Genomic DNA, 15,052 nt, shown 5'->3' with positions numbered 1-15,052 from the left:
TATTTCATTGGTATAATAGACTTCATTCTAGTCTCTTCTTAGAATTCTTTATAAAAAATAATTATAGTCTACCTATGTATCATTTTTGTTAACATATGAGTTTTGACCTAGTCCCCCATATTTTTGTATTTTCTTTTTTTAATAATACTTTTTTCATGTGATGGTAGATGATTGTTGTTATTTGAAGTGTCAACCTATATAAAATGTCAAGTTACATAATAATGTCTCACATGAAAACATTTATATATATAAAAAAAGAAACTCTTAGTTTAAGAAATAAAATCCCAACCTTAAACGCTTTGAGGTAAGATGATTTAGTGAAGACAAATCTCAGTTCTCTATTTCACAATAAATTTAATTAGCAAGAAAAAATATTTCCTTTAAATTGCCGCCTATAAAAAAATCAGAAAAGGTTACGAGATTTATAGTACGATTTGAAAGCAATGTAAAAGCAAACCTATATTCAGAAAAAAAAAATGTATATAAAGTAATAAGGATGATCTTCTTTCTTTTATTAAGAGTGATGATAGTCCTTTGATTAAATTGATTAAGCTTACTGTGACAACCTTTTCTATATGGATGATATGGCGTATGAGGAATTATGCTAGATTTCAGGATAAGATTGAGGTTTCTAAGGCTATTTCGGTAATTAAAGATTTAACTTGTCTAGTGGGAAATTCGTCTAAAGCTTCAATGAAGAATGATATGTTGGATTTCAACGTGATTAAGTTTTTTGGTATTAAGACTCGTAGTGGGAAAGTTATTCGTCCTCTTCCTGTTAGATGAGAATTTCCTTCACCAGGTTGGGTTAAAATTAACGCGGATGGGGCTGCTAGGGGGTATCCTGGTCTTGCTACTTGTGCAGGTATTTTTCGTGGGAGTATGGGAGAATTTATTGGTGCTTTTTCAGGGTTTCTTGAAGTTCAGATTGCTTTGGTTGTTGAGTTTTATGGAGTTATACATGCTATGGAGGAAGCTCAAAAGATGAGACTTACTAATGTTTGGCTGGAATGTGATTCTGTCTTGGTTTGTGTTGTGTTTACTGCTAGGACTAATGTTTCGTGGATGTTTCGTAATCGATGGAATACTTATCTTAATTACTGTGGGACAATCAGGTTTAGGGTTACTCATATTTTTCGTGAAGGGAATGCATGTGCTGATAAGTTGGCTAATTTAGGGTTCATTCATAGAGAATCATTTCATTGGTATAATAGACTTTCATCTAGTATGTTCTTAGAATTCTTTATGAATAGGTATAGTCTACCTATGTATCGTTTTTGTTAACATGTGAGTTTTGGTCTAGTCCCCCATATTTTTGTATTTTCTTTATTTTTCTTTTTTTAATAATATTTTTTTCATGTGATGGCAGATGATTGTTGTTACTTGAGGTGTCAGCCTAGCTGAGATATCAAGTTGCATAGTGATGCCTAACATGAAAACTTTTATAAAAAAAAAAGTAATGGAATGAAGAGATGAGAGTAAAATTAAAAAAATAAACGTATAATATTTATAATTAAAAAAAAAAATAAACCCACTGCCTTTTAATATAGTGCGCTTAACTTTTAGAGTCTAACATTTTAACATTTATTTCAAGTTAAAATTAACAATACAAGTTGAGTTTGTTTAGTAATTTCGTACACTTTTAAGTAAAAAGTTTCATTTTAAGTTGAAATTAGGACTAAAGATGACAGTGTATTTTTGTTACATTTAATACATTTTCTGAAAAATTCATCACAGTATATTCAAGGGTCGAATCATAATCAACAATTATTTTAAAGCGATAAAAATATGTAATTTTATATAAAATATAAACATATAAAAAGTTAAAATTTTAATTATATAGAGATTAAAATACGTGTTGCTGAATACATTTTCATTAAATTGTTTTAAAAGTCTATTAACGTATCAACGGACTCGGTAAGATAAAATTAAAAGAATAAATAAGATAAGAAAAATATAATAATTCCTTTTATTTTTTGTAAGTTAAAATTAACTTATTAACAATTTTAAAAACTATACAAAATAATTTCTATAAATTAATTTATACATAAATTAATTTTTTAAGTTATGAATAAATTCATTTTTTTTGTTTTATTTTCCTAAAAGTATTTTTTAGAGAATATTGTTTCCCAAAATGAATGGTGAATATATTGAAATATTTACAATATGTAGTATGTCAGTGAATTTATTTTCCTCAACAAATATTTATTAAGGTGATTGAAAGTGGCTAATATTTGTGGAGGTGGAAGTTTAAACTAGGGAAATTAAACAACTTAGATTTTATAGGATAGCCCTAACATTTTAGGATATTATTATTGTTATGTTATAATTACTAAAAAATTATTAAATAGAAATTAATTTTAAAAATTAAAAATAATTATTTATTATATTAATCAAATTAAATATTATTTAAAAACTAAAATAATTATTAATTTTTATTATTGATAAATAAATTTTTAATTGATATATAATTAGTTACTAATGTTTTAACTACTATTTATTTAAATTTTAAATTTAATAAAAAAAATTTGATAAAATATCAATTTAAAAATTATTTATCAATATTAATTTAAAAATTAATAATTTTAATATATAAAATATATCGAATTTAGATTTAAAATTAGTTTTTATTTAATATTTTTTTAAGTGTATTTTTAGTTGCTTAAAGTCATAAAATATAATGACACCTATAGGATTATTATTTGCGATTATATAATATTATTGTTCTTTACTTATTATTATTGATGAAAAATATTTTGGCGCTCTTATAATAGTATTAGTTTACTTTCTAGAAACTTATTTTATTGCATCTGACGTAATCAACGTTACATTTTGTTGTTACAACAATAATAACATAAAAAATGTGCTAAAGTTATTTTAAACAAAAGTATTTTTTTTAATATTTACTGTTTTTATTATAAATACTTTTACAATTTATTATTGTAATAATTTTTACTATTGAAAACACAAACCTTATTCGTGAGTCCATATTTTTTATAATAATTGAAACGTTAAAAAATAGTTACCACAATATTAAAAATAAGATAGTAAAAATATAGGTACCAAAATAATATTTATAAAATTATATTAATTTTATTAATTTTTATAAATTATTATTATTGTTAAAAATACAAATATTGACTTGTTTATTACATTGTCTTTCATTATATTAAAATTAATAGATATGATAAACAATGTTAGCTTATAAAATAAAAATTACATATATAGAAAAAATATTTATTTATTTTTAAATCAGAGATTGGTTGCCAAAAAAATAGAGTTATATTATTTATATAATGGTTTGTACATACATATTTGTATTAGAAATAGAAAATTTAATTAAATAATAAATCATTTTGAAGTGATTAAAAATAATTATCAATCTTAGGTTTAGAAATATCAATCGAAAATATAATTTCAATTAGATAGAATTTGTATTAGATGCGAGATAAAAAGAGAAGTGGTTTTAATTAACAAATTAGAAGATTTTTAAAATTCTATAAAATTAAGAGTTTTAGAAATAGTTTTAAAATATTGATTTATTGTTAACTGGAAATTTTTTTAAAATAAAAAATAGATGATTTAAGAATTTAGTTTCAAATGATTGTTTTTCCATTAAAAGAACAGCTTACAAATATATAATCAATAAGATACTTTTTAAAAAAAAAAAACTAATAATAATATTTAAAAGTTGAAAACACTTGTTTCCGAGAGAAAAAAATTAAAAAATGCATTGGATTTTAGTTTTTAGAAGAAAATTTAACATTTTATTTTTATTTTCAATATAATACTATGCAAATCTTCACATAGAAAATTGAAAATAAAAGAATATTACTAATGTCATTATTTAACATGTGGATTTATGTACTTATAAAGATAAAATAAATAAATATATCTTAACACAAGTATGCACCCAAAAAAAATATTTTTTAAAAATAGATTATCATTATTAATAAAATAGTAAGTTATGATCACAGAAAAATAATGGATATTTCTTCCTGCACTCCTACATTTTTTTTCTTACTTTTTTAAATACCTATATTACCCTTAACAGTTTTAGATAATTCCAGAAGCAAAAGTGTTTTTGAAATAAAAAAATTCTAAAGACAAAAAACCATTTCAAAATAAATTTTTCAAAACACATTTTGTTGACTTCCCAAATAATAAATCCCGAATTTATAAAATCTGTTCTGGAAAGTATGTTCGTAAACATTTCAGAAAAAAGAATCCAAAGTCATTTTTAAAAGAGGAAAAGTATTCTTTTTTGGAAATGATGGGTGCAGGAAGAAATACCCAAAATTAATTATAGAAGAATGGAAACAAAAGGCTATTTTTGGCCAATGTTTCAAATAGTGATCCTTCAAAAACAACAAAAATAATACGATAGTAGTCAAACACCAATAAAAACAAGGCAATTGCTTCCTGCACCATATCACTGCACCCGATTCCAGCGGAAAAGACGAAACTATCCTTAAAAAAAATTTCCGAAATATGTGTTCTGGATTTTTTTTTCCGGAACGAAATTTTATATTACGGATTTTTTTATCTGGAATGAGTTTTTCATTTTTGTTTCTGGATTTTTATTTTCGAAACACAATAATCTCTTTTCTGGATTTTTTTTTCCAGAATGTATTATTTATCAATTCCGGATTTTTTTGTCCGGAATAGAATTTTAAATTTTATTTCTGGATTTTTATTTGTGAAACTCAATAACCACTTCCGGATATATTTTTCCAGAATATATTATTTTCAATTCCGGATTTTTATTTCCATAATAAAGGGCATTTTTGGAATTTTTAAAATTGTGTTGGGTGCAGGTTAAAATATGTCGGGTGCAGGGAGCATTTGCCTAAAAACAAAATCAGAAAGGACGAAAAAGATTGGGCTGATTTCCAGCCTCTTAAGCCCAATAAAACTGTGTGATGACTCCAATTCCTTCATATTTTTCAGATTAACTGTTTGAGTTTGTGCCAAAATTTGTATCACGTTTTCGACCTTTGATCAAAGAAGTATTTCACTTTGGAAAGGGGGGAAATAGATTTTTTTTCTTAAAAAAAGTTGAAAATAATACAATAGAATATCAAATGAAGAGTTCTAAAAAATTATTTTAAATTTAGTATTCAAGTCTCATAAGAAATTTCCAAATATCCTGATATACCATGGTGAAATTTTCAAAATTAGAAATATTTTTTTAATATAAACAACATGTGTTTATATCATCAATTTGAGAATAAAAATAAATTTTCAAGTGCAACATTGCAAAAATAGTCAAGAAGATAATATTAAATTAATTTTTAATTTGTAAAAATAATAAATGTAAACAAAAAATTATAAAAATATGAGTGATATACCTGTTTAATATAAAGTAAGATTATCGGAAATTATTCTACAATGCGAAAAAAAAAATTAATAAAGAAACGTCTTTACTTTTTTATATATTTTTTCTTTTTATTTATTTGTTTTCATTTCCGGTTTATTTGGTCCAAATTGGGTTCAGCCTTCTCTACCCCAAGACCTAATAAAGTTATCTATTACTATTTTATACTTTTACTTCCTCCACCCTCCATACTTTCCCTTTTCACCCTCCACTTTTTCTAAAGTATCTATTTTATAACTCCAAAAGCTTTATTATTATGTTGCTTTTATTAGTGCTGATTTTTTATTTTTTTAGTTTGTATTTGATAAATAATATTATTGAATACGAATATTAAATTAGTTTCCAAATCGTCTATGTTAATAACTTCAGTTAAATTAATTTTATTGTCACATAAAAGATTTTTTTTAAGTCAAAAAATGTAAAAGTATTTTTAAATCTGTAATTATTAATTATTTGTGTTGGTGTATGAATTATTTTTATTTAGTAAATAAATATTTAATTTTGGAAATTATTATAATCGACTTATCGATTTAATTAATTTTATGCTGACACTAAATATTTTTTATTTTTTTAATAAATAAAATTATTTTTGCTAGTGTGAGTGTCAGCTAAGTTGATGTAACTAAAATAAATATTAAAAATAAACAAAAATGTTAGTATTGGTCTAATAGAAGTTAATTTTATTTATTTTTAGTATTTATATTTATTTAAGTTAGTAAGTTAATTTTATTTACTTTTAGTATTTATCTTTATTTAAGTTAGTGTCAATTAAACTTATATTATTTTATATTTATATTTAAAGATGATAAATCTTCTCATTTATATTTTATCTTAGTTTCTATATAAATATTCTTACACTTATCTCTTTCATTCATACTTATCTAATCCATCCACATTCATCACCTTCGTCTACAATTATCTTTTTCACCCATACTTATCTATTTCATCCACACTCATCTTCTTCATTCACATTCTTCTCCTAATTCATTTATTTACACTTTTTTTTTATCCACATTCATCTACTATAATATTTTTCATTTATATGTTTTATTTTGTTAAAGACAAGGCATTGTAAAAAAAACTTTTTTTAAAATTACTATAATTAGCATCGATCAAACTGATACAATTTAAATAAATATTAGAAATATATTTTATTTAACAAGTTAAACTTAAAAAATAGTGTAAGTTGACCAACGCTAAATTACTTTAATGAAAATTTAATTTAAAAATAAGTGACAAATTAGTTAATTTTTTTTATCAATAAAAAATTAAATAAAATAAAAAGATATTTTAGGATTATCCCAACTCTTATACAAACATCACGAGCTAGTCTAATAAGCAAGATAAAACACAGAAACTACAAATTGCTGCATAAGATACCTGCAACCTGCATAATAACTAGCCAAGCCTAACCTTTTATCCTACACTTGGGCTCAAAACAAAACATAAAGTGCAGGGATGAGAGTCCACTTCCTCAGCATAGCAGAGTGGTATTCAGCCCCACAACTCCAACAGGACTGTTTCTTCTTCTCCCACCTCCATAAATTTTCAAATTTCCAAAAATATCCCTTTACAATATTCTGGATTACATAATCCGAAAATCATTTTTCAAATGTGTAATTAGTTTCCGGATTACATAATCCGGAAGCCATTTTTCAGATTCATGATTACTCTCTGGATTACATAATCTGAAAGTCTTATTTAACTTCCGGATTATGTAATCTGAAAGTCTTTTTTCAAATGAGTTTCCGGATTACATAATCCGGAAACTAATCTATGGGGGTGACACAAGAAGGATAAAAATGTATTTTCAAGTTGTGTATGGTGGTGGCAGAAGAAGATATGAAGGTGCAGGAAGAAACAGTCCTCCAACAGCTTGCGGGATCAACTGTGCATACACCTCACTCATTTGGTCCATCCTAAATACCACCCAATTATGCTCAAGTCTCGAAGATGTTGATCTTTCCCTGCATGAAAACATCACACAGAACCAACACCTATATAATATGCCACACCCCTACATAGCAGCAGATTGCCACCAATCCAACTACACCGTGCCTGTGGTATTCTTAAAGCTTCCAAGCATTGAAGCTGGAACATAACAACAACCAAGCCAGGATTAAGGTCCAGCACTTAAATTCAACCATGTTACACCATAAAACCTCCATCATCCTGCCCTTACCATAGCATACTTCTCACCACATATTTCAGCTTAGATCCTTCGGTTCTGCTATGGCTTTCTCAAAAGAAAACGTGACAGACATCCTGGTCTTAGACCCTCCAACTTCAATCCGCTTCACACTTCGAAACTGCAAGCCTTTCTTACTCCTGCTACCATAATCCATGTCCATACTAGTTAGTATTACGCTAATTAATTGGCATTAATGATTTATGAGAGAATTTCAAAGAGAATAAGGAAGAAGCTTGTGAACATTTATATTTTTTTAATAATAAATAAATAAATGTCTCACTTTATCATTTTTAAATAATAATAATAAATATAAAATAAGTATATAATTTTATCCTTGGCTTTAATAAAAGGGTTTTTTTACAATAAATTTCGACACGAGGAAGTAAAATTACAAAAAGGGATTAATTAAAAAAATATTATTCCTCTATAGATCCTGGTAGATCCACCCTCAAGAAACAATAAGCCCCCAACACAGATCTACCAATAGCCAGAATTAACAACAGTTTTGTTATGTAATATTGTTTAAAAAGCTTGAACTTGTGATTAATTACATATTCAGACATCTTTATCGATTAAGACATTTAGATTGAGAAGGGGTCAGAAAAAATTTCCCGATAAAGTATCTGAAAAGAACCAAAATGAAGACGTAAACTAGAACAAAGAAAGCAACAACAGGCAATTCCAGTATTAAACCAAATTAGAAGAATGAAACAGAGAGCAAGCAAACAACTCTTTTTTCCCCTGTTTTTTTTTATCAAGACGCGGGTTAGAATCATTCCAACGCACTTAACCCATTTTCTTTAGTACGAGTGTGTATGAATGATCCCTTTGTTTTGTTTCTTTTCAATTCATCTTAATGATGTTCTTTTCTCAGGTTTTTGACTATCATTGGGTTATTTTTTTTTGCTTTTTACCAAAATGGGGTCCGTTTAAAAAAAATTACAAATTTAGGCAAGTCGTGTCAATTCTGTACGACTTCATTTGCACAAATCGTCCCAATTAGACACGACTTTGCCATGTCATACTGAAGTCGTGCCAACTTGGCACGACTTTTGCCACGTCATATTTTTATTTTTTTTAATTTTATTGTTTATATATTGGGTAGTAAGTTATGTAATGTTAAAAATTAATTTGATACATAATTTTCTAAGAGTGTTAGTTTTAATGAACAAAAAATTGGATAATTGTGTATGGATCAAGTTTGAAGAATTGAATGAATAAATACATAGATAAAGAAAATGAATGTTCTAAGAGTGTTATGAATGAATAAATACATAAATAAAGAAAATGAGAAAATTAATAATCAAACTTGAATTGAATTTTATTATTAAGCTTGTTTGTGCGGACAATTGCTTCTATTGTGACCTTTCGTTTTATAATATGAACATTTTTTTGGTTTATTTGGAATTGAATCATCCATTTCGTTACGAATGCGTTGAGTGCTAGGTATTCTTGATTGATGTCGACGCATGATGGGGTCAGGTAAGAAATTTGGTCTTGTGTAAGTAGACTAATAATCCTGATTTCGAACTAGATTAAATTAGACCTCATAAGCCTTTAAAATATTGTGCAGATTGTATATTGGGGCCTTTTAAATAACGACATTTGTGGCTCAAAATATAAACAATAAAATTAAAAAAAAAAATTATGACATGGCAGAAGTCGTGCCAAGTTGGCACGACTTCAGTATGACAGGGCAGAAGTCGTGCCAACTTGGTTCAGTATGACATGGTAGAGTCGTGTCTAATTGGGACGATTTGTGCATATGAAGTTGTGCCGAATTAGCACGACTTGTCTAAATTTGTATTTTTTTTAAACGGACCCCATTTTGGTAAAAAGCAAAAAAAATAACCTCATCATAGTCAAAAACCCTCTTTTCTCTATGGAAGTCATTTTGCATAATAAATTATTACTATTCTTTTATAACGTAAAAAGTATCTAACTCTAACAACTTAACTATTTAATAAATTTTACTTCCAATACACTTCCCATTTAATAAATTGCTTGAAGCCATCATAAAATCACATATTAAAAAGAAAACCCTCGTAAGATATGCTTTCATAATAATTATTATTATATTTTATCAATTCTGGAAATTAAAAGTACCCAACACATGGGATATTTGGTAAAAAATATTATAACTCGAGTTAAAAATCTTAAATTCGGTCCTTAAGAATGTAATTACTCTTAAACATCACAGCAATTAAAAATTCACGTTGAAAGGTTGGACTTTGGAAATCACCTAGATACTTAAGAGATTCATCTAGCAATAGGCACAGTTTATTTAATACTATTTGCATAAAAGAATAATTTATTTACTTTTTTTTATAAATTTATTCCAATTTCTCTATTCACTTTCACAATTTTGAAGTAGTTTTTAATAACTATTTTGGGGTTAAACAGATTTCTCTGCTTCAATTGGACGGTTTATAATTTTATATTTTATTGTTGTTGACAAAAGAAAACAAAAGCATAGAAAAAAAAGCCTCATTTTCTAACTTCACCCACCAACAATTGGACGGTTTATTATTTTATTTTATTAGTACATACGATTTATTTATTTTAAAAAAATTCCTAATATTAACTTTTTAAAATTTTTATTTTTAACTTATTTTTAATGAATTTAACAATTTATTTTATTTTTTAATTTCATTCCATTATTATTAAAATTTCAATTTAGTCTCATTTAAAAAAAACATATCAATAATTTCTCTTATAGTAATTGATGAAAATGTAATTTATATAATACAAAATATGGTATTATTATTGATGATGTGTGAGTTGAGAATTAAAAGATGGGAAAAAGATGGTTGACTTTTACACGGTTTGATAAAGTTTCCTTTTTGTTCCTTTTAGAGGCTTAGGTTACCAGGTATAAGAATAATTCTCCCTTTGGCTTTAAGTTATTGAAACATTGTCTTACTTTTCATCCTCTTGCATTGTCATAAGAGAGAGAATCTGTCTATAAATAGTGGTGTAGGGTTTTATTCATGATCTCCTCTCCTGGCGCTGGAAGTAGAAGTCTGTGTGCTACTTTTATATGCAACAGTACATGTGATTGTGTTGAAAACAACAACACTGCTATTAATAATCTACAAAAATACTTCTTGGGAATGTTCTAAGTAAAAGGTAAGTTGGTCGTAATGTATTTTTGTTATTTTATACTGATTTGAAATTGGAAGAAAATTTTTGCTTGCTAAAAAATAACAGTAACTTTAAAAAAGGGGTGGAATGCAAAATGGTGTTGTTGTAAAATAGTTCGTGATAAAGATGAAATAATAGTAAAATAAAAAAGGAAAATTCATAATCTTCAAATAGATCGAAAACTATTAAAAAATAGTTGAAAATATTAATAAGTTTAGTGTTTTCTGTGAGGAATTGCGTTATTATTGTTGCTTGAAAATAGGAGGATATAATGGAAAAATGTGTATTTAGAGTATTTTTCTGGTAGCTATTTTGTAATTTTAGGAAGTTTGAAAATACATGGAAATTTCATTTTATTACTTGAAAAATTTGTTAACCTTATCCAAAATAAGGAAGATGAGTGGCAATGGAGAGATGAAAACATACACTACATAAATCTATGCGTAGATGAACATTTTGATGGTTGATAGTAGACCAGTACACATTTGTTCTTCGAGTGCAAATTTGTTTGGTTATTGTGAAACCGTTGTTGTGTATGGTTGTGTGTGCATGGTGTGTTTCATAATGTCTCATTGTTAAACTTTTTCCAGTTTAGGATGAGCAATGCGCTGGCTTCGATGGATGAGGTTTGAGGAGGGATTTGGATCGCAGTAGTTAATGAAGTTTGGAGACACAAAAATAGGGTTATCTTTAAGGGGAGTAGTAGATCACTACAAGAAAATAATGAAATAGAAACCAAAATAATTAGTTGTAATAGTAACTAAATTAGAGACCATTTTAGGAACTTAAAAAAAGATTGGTTTCTAAATTAGTTTCTAAATTAGTTTCTATTATTGTTAAGTAGTTTTTAAATTGGTATCTAATTAACAACCAATGTTTTAACTACCAATTATTTAGTTTCTAAGTTTGGTCTCTAAACCTGGTTGCTAATTAGATACCAATTTAGAAACTATTTAACAATAATAAAAACTAATTTAGAAACCAATTTTTTTTTATAGTTTCTAAAATGGTCTTTATTTTAGTTACTATTGCACCTAATTATTTTGGTATCCAAAAATGAGTTTCTATTTCATTATTTTCTTGTAGTGGATGTACTGGAAACTTTCACGTTGATCCAATTAAAAACTTGGTGTTGGGTTTCATCCAAGTTGCTTTCGCGTTTTTAAAATGGCTTTCTCTTGGTTAAGTTAGGAGTGTCTTGTATAACCATACATGAGATTATGTCTACTAAGAGTGATTAAGTTCGTCATTATGTATAAGGGTTGAACCACCCCTAAAGTAACTCATATTTATTTATTTTTTATTATCAATAAAAAAAAACCATATAAAACTAAAATGGAAACTCTAGACTTTTTTGTTGTATATGGTTGTTACAACCATTTTTTTTTGTCTCTCATCAACTTATTATTTATTGCTGAAAAAAAGTACTTGAAAAATTTGTAACGTGTTAATAGAACTTAGTTAATGACTATTTTAAGTTTGTTATGTTTTTTCTCATTAAGAGGTTTTTTATTACCATGACCTTCAATATTGAAAGATTTATAAAAAAATGGTATATAACAACATATACTGACATAAATTTTCTGTATATACTTAACATTGAATGTCAGGCAACGTGAATTTATGTATTTCTTAGAGTTAGTAATTATAATAACTTAAAAACAATTACCATAATTAAATAATATTTATTGTTATAAAGTAAACTTACAATTACGTAATCAAATTATATAACTCATAAACATGCAAATTACACAATCCATAAATAGACTTTTCTGAGAGTGTTTATAAAAAAGTTTCCTCCAAAGTCTTAATTTTTATTCAAGTCAAAATTTTGATTGAAATATTTATTTAAATATACACTGATTCAACTCAATTATTTTAGATACTTAAATTACTTTTATACGTGTGATTTCCTTTTTCTTCAATAAAATTATACTATAAGATATTAGATGATATATTTTTTATTATGTTTTATTTCTTATTTTTCTCTAAAAGGGTGAAAAAAGTTATCCAAATCTATTTTAAACTGTTTCAAGAACTATAATTTATGGCCGATAATTATAATTTCTCTTCTCTTATTTTCTTTTAATGACTTTTCTGATGATATATATGAGATTACCTTCAAGAACTTGTTTCCTTAAAAAAAATCATATAAAAAGTAACCCTCTCGCGAGATAAAAAAAAAATATTTTTTTGTCATAAAGACAGGTTCTTCAATAATTTAAATACACTACAAAAAATTATTAAATAGTAACTAAATTTAAAGATAAAAAATAATTAATCACTATATTAAATAATTAGATAGTAATTTAGAGATTAAAAATTATTCATAACTAAAGTGGTTTCTTTATTAATAAAAATTTATAAACTAGTTTATAAATTTGTATTTAAATTAGTTATTAATATTTTAATTTTAAATTAGTTTCTAAAAGACAAATAGAGACTAATTTTATATATAAAGTAGTAAGTAGATAAAACCTTGGTAGCTAATGGTTAAATACCAATTTAGAAATCATTTTATAGATTTTTATTAATAATAGAAATTACTCTAGATACCAATAATTTGTTTAGTTGATAAAAGATATCTACTTTAATCAAATAGTAACTAATTATTTTGGTATCTAAAATTATTTATTTAATGATTTTCTTGAAGTGATAGCTTATCTTAAAAGAATTTAAAATTTAAATTATTTACTAAAATATTTTTATGATGAGGTGAGAAGAGAGGATTAATTTTGATATCTCTAAAATAATTTCATCATATTATATATCCTTATATTAAATTTATTCTATAAATTACACGAGTGAGTATTAAATTGAAAATAATTTAACGAAATAAACTAATATGGTTTATTTATACAATATATCAATCTTAAAATTATATATAACTAAATAAATATAAAATTATATTTATGGTGTATAGATTATTATACATGCATATATATTTGAAGATAAATAATATTAACAGAATATTAATTCGAATTAGGAAAAAATATTTTTAAATTAAAATATATAAAACAGTAGATTCAATTAAGTAGACATAAAATATAATCCACCTTCTTTCTCAACATAGATGAAGTTTATCTTTCTAATAACTTTTTGAAGAGAGAGCCCGCCAGGGTGGGCACTGAAGAACGATAAATAACGGTAACGGAACGGATGTGCACTCTGAGGTTGATATACAAAACGACATGCCCTTTCTCGCAAAACGAAGATGAGAATTGAGGAAGAAAAAAAGCATACACAAAAGACAAAGAAGCAAGTAACTACTACTATTACTAATCAAACCAAAATAACAGGTTTGACTTTTGTATCATTAATTTATCGTTACCGTCTAACTTCTTCTACTAACATTAAATAAATAAAAGTCAACTCAAACACACACTTGGCCACCTTGCCACACGGACGAGAAAACACATTGAAAAGAAACAAACACGTTTTGCTAAAGTCAAGTGAGTAACACTATTCAGCATCAACTATACTATTTTTTTAATTCAACTTATTATAACTTAACTAGGAATCCAATTAGCCGTCACAATAATCTTATTCAACTCCAACACTCATATTTTATGAAAAAAGTATTATTAAATATAAAGTAATGTTTTAAATTCAAATTAATTATTAAACCCTCATTATACTACTTCAAAGTTTGAATTTTCTTTTTCTACCACGCTTGGTCCGACCTGTTTATATATATAATATGGTAGAAATAAAACACAATTTCTTTTTTTTCACTACATAAGTTATCGCCACAACAGGTAAAGCTAAACGCTCAGTTAAAATAAAAGTGAACTTATATTAAAAATAATAGTTAAATTATATAAAATAATATTAAAGAAAAATAATTTATAAAATTGAAAAATAAATTTTTAAACATAATTTGTAAGTGTTCGACACGTTTAAATTACATATTTCTTCCATCATTAAATATAAAATATTGACAACAGATTTACATAATGATTAATTTATTTAGTATCATTAAATTTGTTTGTAATTGTAATATTTTTTTAAAATTATCTAAAATGATTATATAGAGAATAATAATAATAATAATAGTGATGTTTTAATGTTTAAAACTAAACTTTTGGATTCTTCTATTTTCACAAGAGATAGAAAAAGAAAATTCTCAATATTCATTATATATATTAACTAAAATTAACAAGAATTTTATAAAGAGATAAAAAAAAAAAATCAAAACAATTTCTCATAGGGAGGATCACACTTTGTTGTAAAAGAAATATGAAACGAATAAAGTTATTTAAGTTCGTCACTCACGCAGACTATGCATTAAATATAACTAAATATTTTTATTTATTAATTCATCAATATCATATATTTAT

This window comes from Phaseolus vulgaris, chromosome 3 (assembly GCF_051622355.1).
Source record: "Phaseolus vulgaris cultivar YP4 chromosome 3, ASM5162235v1, whole genome shotgun sequence".
NCBI lineage: Eukaryota > Viridiplantae > Streptophyta > Magnoliopsida > Fabales > Fabaceae > Phaseolus > Phaseolus vulgaris.
This window is presented reverse-complemented; position numbering follows the sequence as displayed.